Source organism: Mytilus galloprovincialis, chromosome 6 (assembly GCF_965363235.1).
Source record: "Mytilus galloprovincialis chromosome 6, xbMytGall1.hap1.1, whole genome shotgun sequence".
NCBI lineage: Eukaryota > Metazoa > Mollusca > Bivalvia > Mytilida > Mytilidae > Mytilus > Mytilus galloprovincialis.
The window spans coordinates 4,189,517-4,208,775 of NC_134843.1; the positions used below are offsets into that span (position 1 = coordinate 4,189,517).

At 31.7% G+C, this 19,259-nt stretch overlaps 2 long non-coding RNA genes across 3 annotated transcripts; both read right to left on the reverse strand.

Moving 5' to 3' along the window:
* Positions 1 to 837: 837 nt before the first annotated feature.
* LOC143078744 (uncharacterized) lies at positions 838 to 6,099 on the reverse strand. Its single transcript, XR_012979254.1, has 4 exons — positions 2,438 to 6,099; positions 2,009 to 2,076; positions 1,611 to 1,674; positions 838 to 934 (listed from the first exon to the last, which is right to left on the reverse strand). It is a non-coding gene; the product is annotated as an uncharacterized LOC143078744 (long non-coding RNA).
* Positions 6,100 to 9,433: 3,334 nt separating this feature from the next.
* On the reverse strand, positions 9,434 to 19,050 carry LOC143078745 (uncharacterized). Of its 2 annotated transcripts, none has more exons than XR_012979256.1 (3): positions 17,614 to 19,050; positions 15,224 to 15,361; positions 9,434 to 11,860 (listed from the first exon to the last, which is right to left on the reverse strand). It is a non-coding gene; the product is annotated as an uncharacterized LOC143078745 (long non-coding RNA). The 2 variants fall into 2 exon arrangements; XR_012979255.1 differs by having other exon boundaries at positions 9,434 to 12,283.
* Between the last annotated feature and the right edge of the window lie 209 nt (positions 19,051 to 19,259).

A 19,259-nucleotide genomic window follows, 5' to 3' on the forward strand; every position in this document is an offset into this window, starting at 1 on the left:
ATCTTGAAAATTTCACCCAATCAATTCTACAAGAAGTAACCCATGATTTCTCCCACCCTCAAATCTATTATCTAGAGCTCTGTTTACATTTTTTTATTTACAGAACTCTGAATAATAGTCCTTATTAGCTAGTATACATCTGATATTAAACCCAAAACTTGTACAAATGTGAAATTAAAGTAAATAGTTATATATTCCCTACCATGAGGAAATTTCAAGAATAAGGAGTTAAACAGGGGAATAATAAATTACCTCCCTTTGCCAAAAATTTCACCTGTTTGGACTCCATATCATTGCTATATCTAACAACAAAAAAATAGTATAGCTATAATTAAAAATAAATAATTTGATATAAAATATTCAAACATTTAAAAAAAATATTTAGTACATCAATTTTCAAATTGGTGGTTCTCTCCCATTACATCTCAACCAATAAAAAAAATGGCCACCAAGATATAATCAATATTGCTGAAAGAGATGTTTAACACTTAAAATCAATCAATTTTTTTTCACCAGGATGTTTCTTTACTATGCTTCTTTTGAAATAATTTGTTTGAGCTAAAACATTGCTAAAAATAAGTATAACAAAACAATGGAAAAATATTTATATAATACAAATCAGAAAAATAAAAAAAATACATTTCTTTTTCTTTTCTTTTTGTTTTTTTTTTGTTTTTTTTTTTAGATTCTCCATTCTTTAACTACTAGAAATGTTTTGGATACACAAAGACCATCATTAAGATAACTTGAGTAGGTCTATAAGTAATAAAGTAAAATTATGAAGTATCAATTTAGCCTACAACTTCCAGCTTTGTTGAAAATGGAGAATCTTTACAATTCTTTTTTTAAACATACACAAAAATAGTCTGAATTACATTCTTTTTTGTTTCAGTTGAATTGCACAATAATTTCCTGCAGCCACAGTTGAAGTCACCTGAAAAAGAAATATACATTCTAATATCTGTCAGAACAATAATCAATGCAAAGAAACAAGTACATGTAACTGGCAATTACACTTATGATGCATAGAACATTGCTTTTACCATTATTTTGAAGTGATGTGAAGACATGAATTTACAATCAACCAGTCTTCCTTTGCAAACAAGGGATTTTTTATTATTTCATTGTTTCATCATAAATCACAAGCTATTGGTTTTCTTGTTTGAATTGTTTCACATTTTGTCATGTTGCAGACTTTCATAGTTATATGTAAGGTATAGGTTTTGCTCATTGTTGAAGGTCATACAGTGACTATTAGAAGAATGCATCAATGTCATTTGGTCTATGGGAAATCTTTATTTCATTAGCAATTAAGCCACATCTCATTTCCTTTATTTACAGGTACAATTTTAGATATCGTTAAACAGATTGAAAGATTTTTTTTAAGTTACAGCATAATTTTTGATTTCGTTTATTTATCTTGTTACCACCTTCCGGATTATATATACAGATATAGTTTTAGAAAAAATAAAATATAACACTTCTCTACACAATTTAAATATAATACTTCTATGCATAATCAAAATATAAAACTTCTTTGCATAATAATATTCTATGGTATTTACATGCTCTTGGCTGAATAATTCATTAATTTTTGAATTGGTTCTTACCATAAAAGTCAGCTCCATTGCCCACTCCCAGCTTCAATCCTTACAGACAAGCAGTGATGCTAAGCTGAAATTTAAAAGAACATAAAATGCTTAGTTAACCAAATTATTTTGAAAGGATCACTGTTAATGTATGAAAATTATAAAGAAATGGGTCATATTCATGTAATAGATGTTGAGAACAGACGAGAGAGCTATCCAACTAAATAATCAGGTTAGAGCCTTTAATTTATACATATATACATTGTATTTGTACTCATAAAAAAAGTGAGAGTAGAAATTAATCACAGAAATTAAATGTTTGAATATGTCAAGGCCAAGAGAGTAAAAAACATGTATCTTTATGTATTTTTATAATACATTGATAATTTATTTCTTTTCAAAACAGTACTGGTACATACCTATATATAAGCTTTATCAGACCACCAAGTCTTATTCCCACACCAGAAACACATCTCACAGAAAGAACCTAAAATATAAAAATTGACAATTTATATACTTTACATTTCAATTTCCCTGACATTAACAAAATATTGTTCCGATTTCTTACTATAACCTAAATAACTGAAAAATCAATATAAAAGATAACAAAAAAAAAAGTTTATTATTTGAATTTCCAACTCCACAAAAATAATGATTTAAATATATTCCATTGTTCATAAAAGTAAATTATGAGTTATCTCCCATTGAATTGCAAAAATATCATTTTACATTAGCAACATCATTATCTCCACTGTAACTCTATCATATGCCCTAAATATACATTTTAATAAAATTACCGATAGCATGTATAGAAATTTTTGGCTTATTTATTTGGTATTTAAACTTGCCTTCTTATTTTCTTGGTAAAGCCTCAGACTTGGTTGAAGATTTATTGAATCATCTTCCTTGGAGCTGCTACCATGGCTACTTTTATATGCTTTTCAACATTGGTTTTTGTACTGATCAGTTCACTGAATCCATTTTATCCAATTAATGAAATGTCCTTTCTGTTGTATTTCACCAAATATACAATTGTCCCAAGAATGTGCCAAAGCATCTCACAATATTTTCTTTTTCGTGGCAGCTGAAGTAATTCTCAATATAAAACACAAATAATTGTTTGAATTCATACATAAAACAGTAAAAATATCAGATGTGCTTTTAAACATGTAACTTGTATTTTCAAAATTGACCAAATGTTTTTTGAAGTACCCACAATTTCTCTTTCCCATTATTATTTAAAATGTTTACATTTTGTTTATTTACAGAGCTAAAACAATAACTTTTATATAAATTAGCAGACATCTGATATGTAAAAACTTAAAGAGGCAACACAAAAAGAACAAAATAGTAATTGGCTAAAACCAATAAATCACACAACATTTTTTAATATTTTGGAGCATTGTTTAATAAAATATCCCTTGTTTAAAGTTTTGCATCATGCACATCATAAGCATGCAAATTATACTCCAAAAATTAATCATAGCCTGAGGTAGCTCAGTTGTGCAATTTTGGTGATGACAATCAACCTTAATCAATTTGCATGCTCATTATGAGAGTTCCAAAGATATGAGTTCAAAACAAAAATTGTTACCTCCTTAAAAAGTTTTATACAAAAAGCTCCCAATTCAAGAAAAATTAGAAAAAATTATAAACATTTCAAACTGCAGATTGAAAAAATGGGGGAAAACTCCTCAAGCAATTTCATACTAGGAAATACACAACTTTAACATGTGTGCAATCTTTCTGCAAAGTTTCGATGGTGCAGAACACTTAATATAGAAAATACAAATATATGCAAAATGGTGCTATATAGTGAAATATTTACACAAAGGACCAAATTTAGTAATGTAAAAGTGTACTCAAAGATGATAAAAATACTGATTCTTTAAAATAAAAAATAATTGTCCATATTCAAATTGCATGTAGAATCTAATACTTCATTAATTTAGTTTAAACTTTAGTACGTTAAGAAAAATAGTTCTGAAATTAACAAACCAAAAAATGATGTTTTTTGTTCCCAAATTTAGTTTCAGATAGCATTTAGATTGGTGATATAAAAATTTGTTTTTTTTTATAAGATTGGCTTCCTATGACTTCTGTTGGAAAAGAAGTGAAAACACAGATATCCTGACATTGACTGACACAAGGTAACCTTTTGGAATGACTGGTTCCTTAAATGGAGGATAACAGTCAATACGGAACCAGCTCCATTTAATACACAGACTTACAGGAAACAGCTCATTTTGTCCATTTGGAGAGGAAACAAATGTCATGTAATAACTTACAAAGATTTTTTTCCATCTTCAAATGATAAAAATGCAATTATTGAACACACCCCGACCCCCTACAGGGGTGGATCATGCCATTTCTAAAGAGAGGGGGTTCCCAACCCAGGATAAAAGGCTAGTCCTATAACATATGACCGCTGGGGCATTATTTACTATTTCTATTTACTGTTCTGATATTTTATTTTACTATCAATGTGCCACCCGATAATATCAGTATAAAAATGTTAAAAATTGAATAAGAATGGGAAGTCATATGTTATAGGACTAGATAAAAGGCTAGGTTCAAACTAGTTTATGTTCTCATTCAATTGCATTGTCGATCATCAAAAAAAATTGTAAGGGTGCCGCAGAACCCAGTGTCTTGCCTACTTTTGCTGTCAATTGCAGGCTCAACAAAAATGAGGGGGGGAAATCAATAAAAATATTCCTCTTGGTAGTATCTTTTGAATGTAAAAAGCTTCTGTCAAAGTTTGGTAAAAATCCAGGATACCGGTAGTTTATAAATCTCATAAATGTTTTTTACTGCAGACTATTTTATATTACTGGAAGGAAAACTAAGTCCATTAATAAGTAAAATACGGATAAATAGATACAAAATTTTAACAAGACATTTGCTTCAGTCCAAGATTGGTACATTATCCAGGATAGCATAAACTTATTAAAAATTTAAAAACTTTATCCACAGAGTGAATGTATTGTATCCTGGCATTAATAAGTAAAATATGGAAAAATTAGTTTGTTTTATTTACAAAATCTACTTCTGGATACAATCTTATGATCATTAACAACCTTCTGTCCAAGTTTGGTAGAAATCCAGAATAGTTTAAGAAAGATATGAAAATTTCAAAACTCTAACCAAAGAGTGAATATTTGTGATTGCCAACGCCGCACGTAGGTGGGACATAAAAAATAAAAGAAGGTATGAAGGTAAACTCTAAAAAGAATGTTAAATAAAATTTGTTGAATAGTGTTGAATCAAATTTTGCAGAGGTACATGCTTCCAATTGGCTTCGCTCAGAGTTACTGCCTCTAATTGGGACCACTCTGCCGGGGGTACTGCTTCTAATTAGCTTTAGCAGACAGAGGTATATATGTACTGCTTCCAATCGGCTTCGCAACAAGACAGAGGGTATGTGCTCCCAATTAGCTTCACTAAGAGGTACGTGCTTCCAATTGGCTTCGCTCAGACAAACGTACTATTTCCAGTGTTGAAAAGGTACCGTAAGCAAGTCTGTACTACATCCAGCATAGTAAATGGTACATAATTGCAAGTCAAATGTCGTCCAAATTTACAAAAACATATTTTATTTTTACATTCTTGATCCAGTTAAAGATAATTCACATCTACCTTCACTCCCTATTTATAATTAATCCTGATGGTGTCATTGTGAAATGCAAATTATCATTACAAAATTCTGTACTTTCCTGAAGTTGCAATCCTGATGATGTGCCATAGGAACCAAAATATGTCTATCTTATTAAATCACTGTTAACTTGAAGAAAAACTAAGTCCATATATAAGTGTTTAACAGAAAAAACGGAATTTTATTTTTACAAAATTGACTTCTGGATACTATTTTATGATCATAAACAAGCTTTTGTCCAAGCTTGGTATAAATCCAGGAGAGTTTAAGAAAGTTATTAAAATTTCAAACTTTAACCACAGAGTGAATATTTGTTGACGCTGCCAAAGACGACGCCAACGACAGAATGTAGGACCGCTATGTCTCACTTTTTCAACTAAAGTCAAAGGCTCAAAATGACATGGAGAAGAACTGTACAGGCAGAGGCTAATAAATACCAACAGACATGGGGCACACTACAGAAAACCGTCAACGACTGAGAAAAGTGGAAAATCTTTGTTACTGCCCTACACGCCAATGGCGTACAAGGGCAGTATTAAGTAAGTAAGTAAACACCAAAACTCCCACCCTCTGAATCTTCCACTGCCCTCAAAGTATGGTACATGATCCAATTGGAACCTGCTTGGTAAATATAACTGATTGTGTGCAATTTTTAAAAGAAATTTAAGGGGAATTTCGAAAAGAAATGTCAAAATCATCTACAAATCATGATGAGCAATTGTTAAATGTGACGAAAAGGTTTAAATTAAAAATAGTTGTCAATTATGTACTGATAATTATAAACCAAATAGTTACTTAATATTTCTAAATCAAATAAAAATTACACTGATTTTAGAATAATATGATGTTGAATGGACAAAGAAGACATAAACAAATAGCCAGAAATTGTTTTTAGAATTTTCATCAAAAATTAAAATTTGAAACAAGTTATCTCCCTTGCTTAAAAGTAATGGATTTCAATGTGTAAAGACAAAGATACAAACAACCAATGTTGCTTATATACAACATTTGAGGCTTAATAATAAAACTTGATTACAAATTTTTTCAAGCAAAAAGTGAATACTGTGGATTCAATATTATTGACAGTTTTTTTTTTATTATTATTCATGAGAACCACAAATTTTAGTTTTTTACAAGATTATTTTTTGGGGATTTGTATGGATTTGTATGGAGAATTTGTAAAATGTCTGAATGAAAGCATTTTATTGGGGATTAGAGTTGAAAAATTAACCCAAGAATGAGATATCTGAAGCAAAATAGATTTTACTACCATTTAACGTGAGGGATCATTATTTAAATTTCTCTGGGAAATGATGATAGTTTTAGATAACTCAGAATGAAGTTTTTTTTTAGGGGGGGTGTGTGAAATGATTTAATTAATTGCTTTCCCATTTGGTTAAAGATTTAAGTGATTTTTATAGATAAGAGATACATCCAATTAGATTATAATTTTGAAATGTTACTTTTACTTCACCATTACCTTGTTTGCAATAAGTGCTTTAAAGAAACAGATACCCGGAAATAATTTTGTTGACACTCGAGTAAATAACATTTTGGGTAATTTTTCACAATACTGTATTTGAATTCAATTTAAGATACACATATATACATTTAATTTTTTCGTTTCCAATACATCATAATATGTCAAATACAATTTAGAATTTGATTTAAGACATTTGCTTTTGACATTGTTTCAAAAATTATAAAAAGTTCAAAGTAGCTTTAAGCTCCAAATTGTTTTTTTTTTAATATTTAAATGACTGTACAAATATCAAATACTTTCATTTCAGAATTACATATGCAGATTCCTTTGAAAGCAGAACACTTGAAAACCATAACACCATCCAAAGAACAAATGAAAAAACAGAAGTAATAACCAGACCCTACCCACTACAAGCTACACCAAAAAGAAACTATGTTATATGTTAGTAAGAGACGCAGCGCTCAAAGCTCAATGTATTTCTGAAATGATAATTTGATATTTGTTTAATCTTCAAAAACAACTTTCAAGATGAACAATAATGTTCAGCTATGAAACTTTAAATGCAGATGACTATGACCTAAATTTAGTTTGAAGTACAAATGTACTATGTTATTCTCCAATTTGACAATCAAGATGTATTGAAAACAGTAAAAATATTGGGGAAATTGTTTAATTATAAATCTGAAATTTCAGTTTTTATCCTTTTAAACTGGTGTACATTTGTACCACCAAAAATTGCATGAATTGCTATGCAAACCCAATTTCAACCACCCAAAAGCACTGGCAATGCAAACAAGACAATGTTTAAAATTGTTTTATTAATATCAGTTGATCATTGGACCCAACGACCTAAAATGTTTTACAACTTAATAAACCTCATCTAAAGTTATTTCAACTATCACCATTTCTACATAAATCAATTTGAGAAAATATTATAAACAAATCAAATAAGCGGGCTTTCCACTCTGGGTTAATCTCCAACCTCTTTTTTTAGCCTTGACTGTTGTTGCATATTAAAGTATGCCAAATTGATGGGCAAATCATTTTACTGCATTCCAGAAGAAAATTTTGTTCAATGGTTTAATAATCGGAGACACTTTTTGTGTATGTTGTAATCAAATCAAATCAATCTTCTTTCTGAGTTTTTTTATTTAATTTCCAGTTTTTATAGTACTTTCTAAATTGTATCTATATAATGAATGCCCGAATTTTTTTTATTTATTTTTCCGGTCAAAATTCTAACTACGTTGTTCTCATGAAATGCTTACTAAAAATACTGTCATCTATGTATTCAAACTGAATATGTTCTAATGGAAAATACTTTTTGGTAAGTTTTAAATATTAAATGAAACTTATTTAAGAATCCACCGACAAGAATGTAATAAGTACCATGTGGGTTTATATTGGCATATTTATCTCTATTTTTTTTAATTATGAGAATAAAGAAGGTGTTATGTACTTGGCTATTATTAATCAAATGATCATTTGGCTTCTGTAATAAATAACATGAGGAAAACTTTTATAACAAGTGAAACTGCGAGCTACTGCTCACTGATGATACCCCCGCCGCAAGTGGATAATATTAATAGTGTAAAAATATGAAAGTGTTCGGTAAACAGGAAGTTGTCGAGTGATGAATCTGAAAACGCATCACACGGTATAGCTGACTTATATAAATCCTGAAACCAAATTTCAGAAATCCTTGTATTGTAGTTCCTGAGAAAAATGTGACGAAAATTTTTAACTTGGTTATCATGTGTAAAATCATACAAGTGTTCGGTAAACAGGAAGTTGTCGAGTGATGAATCTGAAAACGCATCACACGGTATAGCTGACTTATATAAATGTTGAAACCAAATTTCAGAAATCATTGTATTGTAGTTCCTGAGAAAAATGTGACGAAAATTTTCAACTTGGCTATCATGTGTAAAATCATACAAGTGTTCGGTAAACAGGAAGTTGTCGAGTGATGAATCTGAAAACGCATCACACGGTATAGCTGACTTATATAAATCCTGAAACCAAATTTCAGAAATCCTTGTATTGTAGTTCCTGAGAAAAATGTGACGAAAATTTTTAACTTGGTTATCATGTATAAAATCATACAAGTGTTCGGTAAACAGGAAGTTGTCGAGTGATGAATCTGAAAACGCATCACACGGTATAGCTGACTTATATAAATCCTGAAACCAAATTTCAGAAATCCTTGTATTGTAGTTCCTGAGAAAAATGTGACGAAAATTTTTAACTTGGTTATCATGTGTAAAATCATACAAGTGTTCGGTAAACAGGAAGTTGTCGAGTGATGAATCTGAAAACGCATCACACGGTATAGCTGACTTATATAAATGTTGAAACCAAATTTCAGAAATCATTGTATTGTAGTTCCTGAGAAAAATGTGACGAAAATTTTCAACTTGGCTATCATGTGTAAAATCATACAAGTGTTCGGTAAACAGGAAGTTGTCGAGTGATGAATCTGAAAACGCATCACACGGTATGGCTGACATATATAAATGTTGATACCAAATTACAGAAAGGGTGGATGTGTAGTTCCTGAGAAAAATGTGACGAAAGTTTCATGGGACGGACTGACTGACGGACGGACTGACGGACTGACGGACTGACGGACTGATGGACGGACTGACGGACGGACAGACAGAGGTAAAACAGTATACCCCCCCTTTTTTAAAGCGGGGGTATAATTAAAAATGGCTCATCATAATCCAGAAACATTGTTAAAAATTTTGATGGTGAATATTTGTGATAATCACAAATGATTTTGTTTTATATATATAAATATTAACTAATTTCAGAAATTCAGAATCAAATTCAATCACATTTTCCCAATTACTAAATGCTTCTACCATAAAATAGTGGAGGAGGCTTTTTCACCTGGGCAAACTGATTTCAATTCAGATAGAATCACATTTAAGCAGTATATATTAATAATAAAATACCCTAGATTTAATAATGTACCCCCTCAACTTTCCCAAGAGTAAAATATACATGAATTTTGATCTTGGCATTGTGTACCTGAATTTTACTTCACAAATTTAGAGCAAAATTGCATCACTTAATTGAAATACTATATGGTATCGAAACCCTCATTTCATACGAGTTACCTCCCCTTCTAATTTAGTGAATTTTTATTTCACTACTCAGTGGCGAATCCAGAACTTTTCATGAGGGGGCCTGCTCCAGTCATGCTACAGTGATTTCTTATATAATCTTCCCACAAAAGGTGGGGGGGGGGGGGGGGGGGCAAGGCTCCCTGGATCCACCTTTGCTACTGTCATTCAAGATATCAGTGTTTTCATGTAAACCCGAGTCATTATTTGTTATTTTACCTTATATTTTCTGTAAAAAAAAGATACATTATTAAATTTTGGAACAGTTCAATTGTAAAAATTCATAGAAGCATATCTTAATTTACTCCAAAAAATATAGAATTTGTTATTTATAATCTTTTATTTAACACATTTAATAATTTGGTTATGCATGAAAAGGTTCGAACATTTATTTTTTCATTCGTTGATTAAAGTAAATTAACATTTCCAATTTGTTTTTCTATTCATGAAATTATTTACTTATTATGTTAAGTAAAACATTTTGAAGAAAGAGATGAAAAAACACATAAAAAATTCATGTTGCATTTTGACAGTTTTTGATAGAAAAAATGGAGCAAAGAATGAAAAAAAACCATTTAACTTGAACAATTAATAAATAAGTTAACATATCAAATACTTGCCACCATTCTGTGGTGCCTGATATCACCCTTATTTTTTTTGGTTGGTGCTTGGTGTCTGAGATCATTCCTGGTCTTTGGTACCGTTGGTGTGTTGTGTCTGAAATCATCCCTGGTCTTTGGAAAGGTTGGTGCTTGGTGCCTGAGATCATCCCTGGCTCTTTAGTTTGGTTGGTGCATGGTGCCTAAAAACCTCTTAGGTCTTTGGTTGGGTTGGTGCTCTTTGCCCTAGTTCATGCCTGTTCTTTGTTTTGGTTGGTGCTGGAGATCATCCCTGGTCTTTGGTTGGATTGGTGATTGGTGCCCGAGATCATCCCTGGCTCTTTAGTTTGGTTGGTGCATGGTGCCTGAAAACCTCTTAGGTCTTTGGTTGGGTTGGTGCTCTTTGCCCTAGTTCATGCCTGTTCTTTGTTTTGGTTGGTGCTCGGTGCTGGAGATCATCCCTGGTCTTGGTGCTTGGTGCCTGAGAACCTCTCAGGTCTTTGGTTGGGTTGTTGCTGTACAATATTTTGTTATCAGTGTAGACAATTTTCCGTCACTTCTTTTGTTTGTCTTTTTTCACCACATGGTTTAAGATTGGCCCTTTGGTATCTTCCTTTTTTTTTATGTATGATCTTGTTTATCATTATACCTCACTGTTTGAATTTTGAGGATTATATTATGGAAATACCATTAGAGATATGCTATTCCCAGATGTTCCAGGACATGGATACCTTCTTGATTACACTGTGTGTGCTGCTTCATTGAAAAAAGGTGAAAATTAAGATGTCTGGTGTGTTAAATTTTGTGAGATAGGATATTTCTTGTGTTCCTTCTCAAATTTGTACACCAGTTAATACTTCTGATTGTTTTTTTCTGTGTGTTTTATCTCATTGACAAAAACACACAAAAAGACAGAAACAATAAATACCGTATACCTATGTTGGTGAACTCTGAAATGAAATATAAATACATATACAACATTACACATATATAAGAATAAAATCAATTAAACTTTATTTTATTTTCTTTGAGGTAAATTTCAAAAATTAAATATAAATTTTTTTTTAAATTAAGTTTTTTTACTTTATTTTTAGTGTAGCTCTTGTTGATCATTATACCAGACTGTTTACTATTAGAGATATTCTATTTCTAGATGTTCAAGGACATGCATACATTCTTGATTACACTGTGTGTGCTGCTTCAATGAAAAAAGGTGAAAATAAGATGTTGTGTTGAATTTTGTGAGGTAGGATATTTTTTGTGTTCCAGGGTGTTCTGTCTCAAATTACACCAGTTTTTAAATACTTCTGATTGATTTGTTCTGTATGTTTTCTCTCATTGACAAAAACACACAAAAAGACAAAAATATAAATATTGTATACCTATACATCTTTGTAAGAACTCTGAAATGGATATGATTAAGAGCGATTAGTAATTTGTCACTTTTATACAAAGAAATGGACATACAGAAATCTATATGCCACTTTTCTTCATCTGTTACAACCCAGCCATACTCTGGGGTTTATGACTGAGGTTGCATCTAAAACAAAAACAAATTTGTAAATTATTAGTGTTGGAGAATTGGTGTCACTTCCATCAAATGGGTTCATGACTGAAAAATCCTCTCGGCTGCATCTGTAACAAAAAATCTGTAGTGTTTTGGAGAACGTTGGTGTCACTTTCATCAAACGGGCCCTTTAACAAGCTCATGGTAGAGTGATCTTGTTACTATTGTATAGTGCTGCGGAAACTATGCGCTACCCTCCCTGGCCTAGTACAACGGAGTCTATTCAAGGTCTATGACTGTAACATCCCCCTCCTGCAATCTGCAAAAATCAAAATTATAGAATTAAACATCTGTTGGTGAACTCTGAAATAAAACATAAATAAATATACAAAATTACATACGGGCATATAAGAATAAAATCAATTAAACTTTATTTTATTTTCTTTAAAGTAAAATTCTAAATTTAAATTCAAAATTTAAATATTTTTACTTTATTTTTCCATGAAAGTTAGCATTGTAACTGCTGTAAAAATACCAAAACTATTGCCATTTGGCTTAGTTAGTCTGTTTCTTATGTTACCTTTTCTGACGTGGAACACCTTTTCTGACGTAGAACACCTTTTCTGACGTGGGACACAGACTTCTTTTTAAATGAGTTTTACTGTGCGAATTGCTGTGTGTTTGTTTTTTCTACATTGGCTCCTAGAGGTATAGGTGTGGGTTGAGATCTCTCAAACCTCTTTAACCCACTGTATGTATGCACCTGTCTCTAGTTAGAATCCTCTGGCCTTTGTTAGTCTTGTATGTTTTTTAATTTTAGTTCATTTAATTATATGTTTTTGAGTTTAGTATGACATCCACTTTTACCGAACTAGTACACATTTTTGTGTAGGGCCTGCTGAAGCTTGCCTCCTGATGCAGAATTTTCTGGTTGAGTTGAAGAGCCATTAGTGGCCTTCGGTTGTTTTCTGCTCTTTGGTTGGGTTGTTGTCTCTGACATTATTTTCAATTTTGTATAAGATTCATATTTTTTGTTGGAAAAACCAGTCACCAAACCTGTTGTGTGCAGTGGCTTCCTTGTTTCATTTTTTTATTTTGACATTCTGTTCTTTTTATTATCTGACCAAGCTGAGCAACCTTCTACTACAATGGTACCTATTAAATGTTGCATGCATACAGACCAAAATGATGTTAAATTATAGTTTTGGAAAAAAATGTTAAATTATAGTTTTGGAAAAAAATAATAAATATGCAAAGTTTTTAGCTCATTTTTACAAAATTTAACTAAACAGACTGCTACCCGTTGGTTTTCTATTTTGAATAGTTTTACACTAGTAATTTTTTTGGGCCCTTTATAGCTTGTTGTTCGGTGTGAGCCAAGGCTCCGTGTGGAAGAACGTTCATTGACCTATAATGGTTTACTTTTCATAAATTGTTATTTGGATGGAGAGTTGTCTCATTGGCACTCACACCACATCTTCCTGTATCTACTTGCTAATTGCAGGTCATTACTTCATTATTCCACTTTAATTTATGTTTATCAAAAATGAAGTGCTGTTATTTATTGTCTTTTTTTTTTATAGCAAATACCTCTTTAGGTGATAAATTATCTTAATGTATTTTAAAAAGTGAATGGAAGCTGACTAAAATACACAAGATATTCAGTAATTTTTTTTTTAACAATTTCAAGCTCCTATGTGTGTTACATATCAAACCTTAAGCTTAGCTTTACAAATTTGATGGATTCTTTAATGTTTTTTGAGTGAGAGTGACAAGCTCCTTGTGAAAAAAAGCATATTCTAGTATTGTACAAACCATAAGCCTTGCTATCAACAGTAAATTTGGTGAAAATTTTAAAATCAAATCTTATCATGTAGAAAAAGTTATGCTGCATTTTGTTCAAACTCATTTATACTCTTCAGAAACTAAAAAAAATCAGTCAAAGTCAATCAAATGTTTAGCATTGACAATGCATTGAACATTTCAATAGAACTAACATACATAAGGTCTTTATGACTCAAGAGGTCAAAGCCAATAAAACAACCAAAAATGACAAAATGCTTTCCATGTCCTCAACCAAGTCATCACTAAAGCCATTCAACTTCAATAAACATTTGTCTTAGTCAAAGTCAAAGTGCAGTGAAATAGTCTCAACAGAGTAGAAATGAGTAAAAAAAAAAAATGTTTTTGAAGATATTTGAACATTTATAAAATGATATTTATTTCAAGATGTAGGACACACATTGGACATTTTAGTGTGCTGATTTGGGTCTACATGCTGTGGTATTTTGTTAGAAGAATGGCATCCTACATCTTAGCCTTGGAATTTATTTTGGAAAATGAAAAAAAAAAATCTTTTGTTGATGAAAGCATGGCAAAAGGCAATTTAATGTAAACAATTTCTGTATTTCTTTCATCTTAATTATCAATTATAGATATGAGGGTAGATAGGACCTTTATCGGGACTCCTGGATTGGGTGTTTTTAAGCTTGGGATTTCGGGATTTCGGGATTGACCCTTTCAAGATCCGGAAATTCTTTTTTCGAATTTCGGGATGTTGGGATTTAAATTTATTTAAATTCGGGACCTCAGGATTTCGAGTTTTTAAGCCCAGGATTTCAGGATAAGTTTTCAGAATTATGATCCATGTGTCACAGTTATCTCCCATTGATTTAAGGTAAGCTTCATCAAAACAACTCCATTCACTTGTTAAATTTTGAAAAATGACCAGAGCAACTGAATTAATTTTAAAGACCATTGAGGTAGTGGCCATTTTCCTCAATAATAAGAGTGACATTTTTCTCTTGCGGGGAGTCAATATTTCCAAATATTTTGTTGTTTTTTAATTGCATCTGGCATTTTTTTTTTTAAAAGAACAAATTAGCTTATTCAAAATTTGAAACCCTTCAATTTGAAAAGTTTTCTGTATGAAATTTTGTAGTTTGGTTAGGCATTGCACAAAAAGGGTGGGCTTATGTTTTATATAAAAAAGTTTCACCCTGCAACATGCTCATGTGCTTAGGTCAGATATTGGTGTGTATGTAAGTTATTTGTTAGTCTGTTCATTTTATTCACAAATCTTTTAGAATTTGGATGATTTACAAGTTCATGTATTGTATAAACAACAGTCTATAGTTGAAGACCTGTAGATGTCTTTGGTTATTTATTTTCATTGGGTAGCTGCCTTGTTGATTTATACCCTACATCCCCCTTTTTTCATAATGATACATAATATCTAACCAACAAAAAGAATACTCACCAAGTTTGATTATAGATGAGGTTCTTACCATAATATTTGGTAACCCCAGATATACTTAACAGCTGTCTTACTGTTCACATTGCTTACTCTTCAAGGTCATCAATCTCTCGTCTGCTCTCTGCTCAGTTGTTGGCTCCTCTAAAACATCATTTCTTTTTAATAAATATGAAAGAATGGAACTTAAAACTCTATATTATCTATCATTCTATTTAAATCTTGGTTGGTTGGCCGGGTCACCGGACACATTTTTAAAACTAGATACCCCAATGATGATTGTGGTCAAGTTTGGTTTAATTTGGCCAAGTATTTTCATGGGAGAAGATTTTCTGTAAGAGTTAAGGACGACAGACTACAGACGACAACGACGGACGCCAAGTGATGAGAAAAGCTCACTTGGCCTTTTAGGCCAAAAGACTGGTGAGCTAAAAAAGACTACTTAACTTATATTACCAGATATGAACAAAAAATTTAGGTATATTTAGTTTAGATCATCACAGAAACTTACAATCTAATTGTTAATATACATATAGTACAATATATTATCAGATAAACCTGCTAGTATTCCGGATGGTAAAAAAACTAGAGGCTCTCAAGAGCCTGTGTCGCTCACCTGTTACCTTATTTACTGATGTCGGCCATCTTGGTTGGTAGGCGGGGTCATTTGACACTTTTTTTAAATAGATACCCTAGTAATGATTGTGGCAAAGTTTGGTTAAATTTGGTCCATACGTTTTAGAAAAGAAGATTTTTGTACAAGTTACAAAAATGACGAAAATAAAATTGAGAAAGGCAATGGGGAATGTGTCAAAGCGACAACAACCCGACCATAGAGCAGACAACAGCCGAAGGCCACTAATGGGTCTTCAATGTATCGAGAAGTTGTTTAATATTGACTATAAAGGGTAATAACTCCGTAAGGGGTCATTTGACTTATTTGTAGATCTTAATTTGCTGAACAGTATTGCTGTTTACAGTTTATCTCTATCTATAATAGTATTTAAGATAATAATGAACCAGATGCTCCGCAGGGCGCAGCTTTATACGACCGCAGAGGTTGAACCCTGAACAGTTGGGGCAAGTATGGACACAACATTCAAGCTGGATTCAGCTCTAAATTTGGATTGTGATTAAATAGTTGATACAGCATAGGTTTCGGACACAGAATGAATGTGGTCTAATGAACTTAAAATATTTTTTTTGCCTTTGAGCAATTCACTATGCTGTTGAATATTAATCCTCTCAAAAAAATGTTTGAAGAAATTTTCTTTTTATTTATGAAATCTGAAATGAGAAAAATTTAACCCCCCCCCCCCCCACCCCATTTTTTTTCACATCCCCCTTTCCCTTATTCCAAAACTGATCTCAATTCAAATTTCTAATGGAGTTTGCAACAATAACTACTCATTTAAATACATTATAAAATATTAAAATGTAACAAAAGGTGCTTGTTATCACTGAATGGTAAAGATTGTTTTAATTTATCAGTTGGTAGTAAAAGTGAATATACATTTTATATTGTATAAAACAATGATTTAAGTTGATTCAACTACTATTCTGGACAAAGAAAGATAACTCCAATCAATTGAAAATTTCTTGCTATTGCACAATATTGTCAAAGAACCCCAATTATTCAATTTTTGATGAAACAAAGTTTAATTTTGGACACTTTGGGCCCCAAATTCCTAAACTGTTGGGACCAAAACTCCCAAAATCAATACCTACCTTCCTTTTTTGGTCATAAACCTTGTGTTTAAATTTAATAGATTTCTATTCACTTATACTAAAGTTATAATGTGAAAACCAAGAAAAATGCTTATTTGGGCCCCTTTTTGGCCCCAAATTCCTAAACTGTTGGGATCTCAACTCCCCAAATCAATACCAACCTTCCTTTTGTGGTCATGAACCTTGTGTTTAAATTTCATAGATTTCTATTTACTTAAACTTAAAATGTAGCGAGAAGTTGTTTAATATCGACTATAAAGGGCAATAACTCCTTAAGGGGTTGACTGACAATTTTGATCTTATTTTGCTGAACATTATTGCTGTTTACAGTTTATCTCTATCTATAATAGTATTCAAGATAATAACCAAAAACTGCAAAATTTCCTTAAAATTACCAATTCAGGGGCAGCAACCCAACAACAGGTTGTCTGATTTGTCTGAAAATTTCAGGGCAGATAGATATTCGGACACATTTTTTAAACTAGATACCCCAAGGATGATTGTGTTTAAATTTGGCCCAGTATTTTCAGAGGAGAAGATTTTTGTAAAAGTTTACGGAGGATGGACGCCGGACGACGGACGCCAAGTGATGAGAAATGCTCACTTGACCTTTCATGTCAGGTGAGCTAAAAATTGATTAAGTTTTGTAATAAACTATTTGACTATACCTGTATTCACTTGGTCTACTGTATCAAGGGAAATGAAGTTGATATACTGTCTTGCTTTCCTAGATGCATCTGAATACCAATTTAGATTTTAGATTACTAAGTTTGTAGTGTCAAAGTACTGAAAAGAAACATTTAATATTAAAATTATTCCAGAAAATATGTTGCAAACAAAAAAGGTATGAGTGTTTACTGTACCCATACCTTCCCTAAAGTTTTGTTGGGAAATTTTTTGATTTAGCACTGTTGCTCCCATAGACTCAATATTTTTGAGTCTATTGACCCTACAATACAAGGTTTTCAACATAGACCTTTTCAGTCAGTTTTGCCAACCCAAAAACTTTACCCACATTTGATTGGTTAAACTGTTAATTGTTCCCTAGACAGATACATGAATGTGAGCTCTATTCTTCTTGTTATATTTGCCACTGGACATTATGCAACCAACAATCAATCAATTCATGAATCTTAAATGGTTAAAGTAAAAGCTCTATGCTGTTACTCCAGTAAAGCTTGTATATATAGACATGCAGACATTAAGAATATGTTTTACATCTCTAGTAGTAAATCAAACAAAACAGATCACATTAAAGAAATTTATGATAAATAAATGATACCTTAAATCTTCTATAACTTTGAACTCATTTGATGTCCACAAAAATTTTAAGGAAAAACACAGGGGTTTGTCCAAGTAAAGATCAATTTAAACTAAAATGAAGCCCTGTTGATCACTCAAATCCAATCGGAACTACTCGGCCTTTCTGGTTGCACGAAGAAATTGTACTGCATAGCGAGAATGGCCGAGTAGTTACGATTGACTCAAATCTACTCACTTCACACTTGAGTAACCAGCCGTGTAGCCAAATATTATCACCTGACAAAAGTATTGCAAACTATGTAACTGAATTTTGCTCAGATAACAAAGAATTGCCCTCAAGGGAATTCTTTTTTTGCGGGGAATACTTTTTAACTTGTTAAAGAACAGTAAAATCTGAAGCATGAGGCTGAAAGAACCTGCATTCAAATTTTTAAGTTTGACCACGAAAACTGATAAACTAAAAACTTGGACCAAGGACAGATATGAAGAATCAAGTTCTTCTACCTTTTGAAATATAGCTTAATCGTATATACATTTCAACCCCAGGCTGCATCTTTATGTTAACTGTAAAAAAAAAATATAAGTCCATTTATCAGTAAAATACGAAAAAAATAAAATAAAAATTTTCAAAACTTTGCTACCGATAGTTGAGCAAAACATATATGCTATCTATGATGAATATTCCTTTTCAGTTGGTGTGACTTTTACAAACATCAATATATTTGCTATTGCAAAGTTGACAAATCATGACTGCATCAACCCAGTCTAGATAATTGTTGGTTGCTTAATGTCCAGTGGCAAATATTTCATGCATATCTAGAACGATAATTGAACACGAGCCAGCTTCTTCAGATGGTCTTCTGTTTTTATATCCAAAATTTTTGAGAAAAGATTTTAAAAGCGGTGTTCTAAATGATCCATATAATGAAAATAATCTGGAAGCATATCAAGGGGTGAATATTTTATACCTGGAAAACCGGATTTGTTTTTTTCTCAATCGATTTATGAATTTCACACAGCGGTATACTACTGTTGCCTTTATTTATTTCCG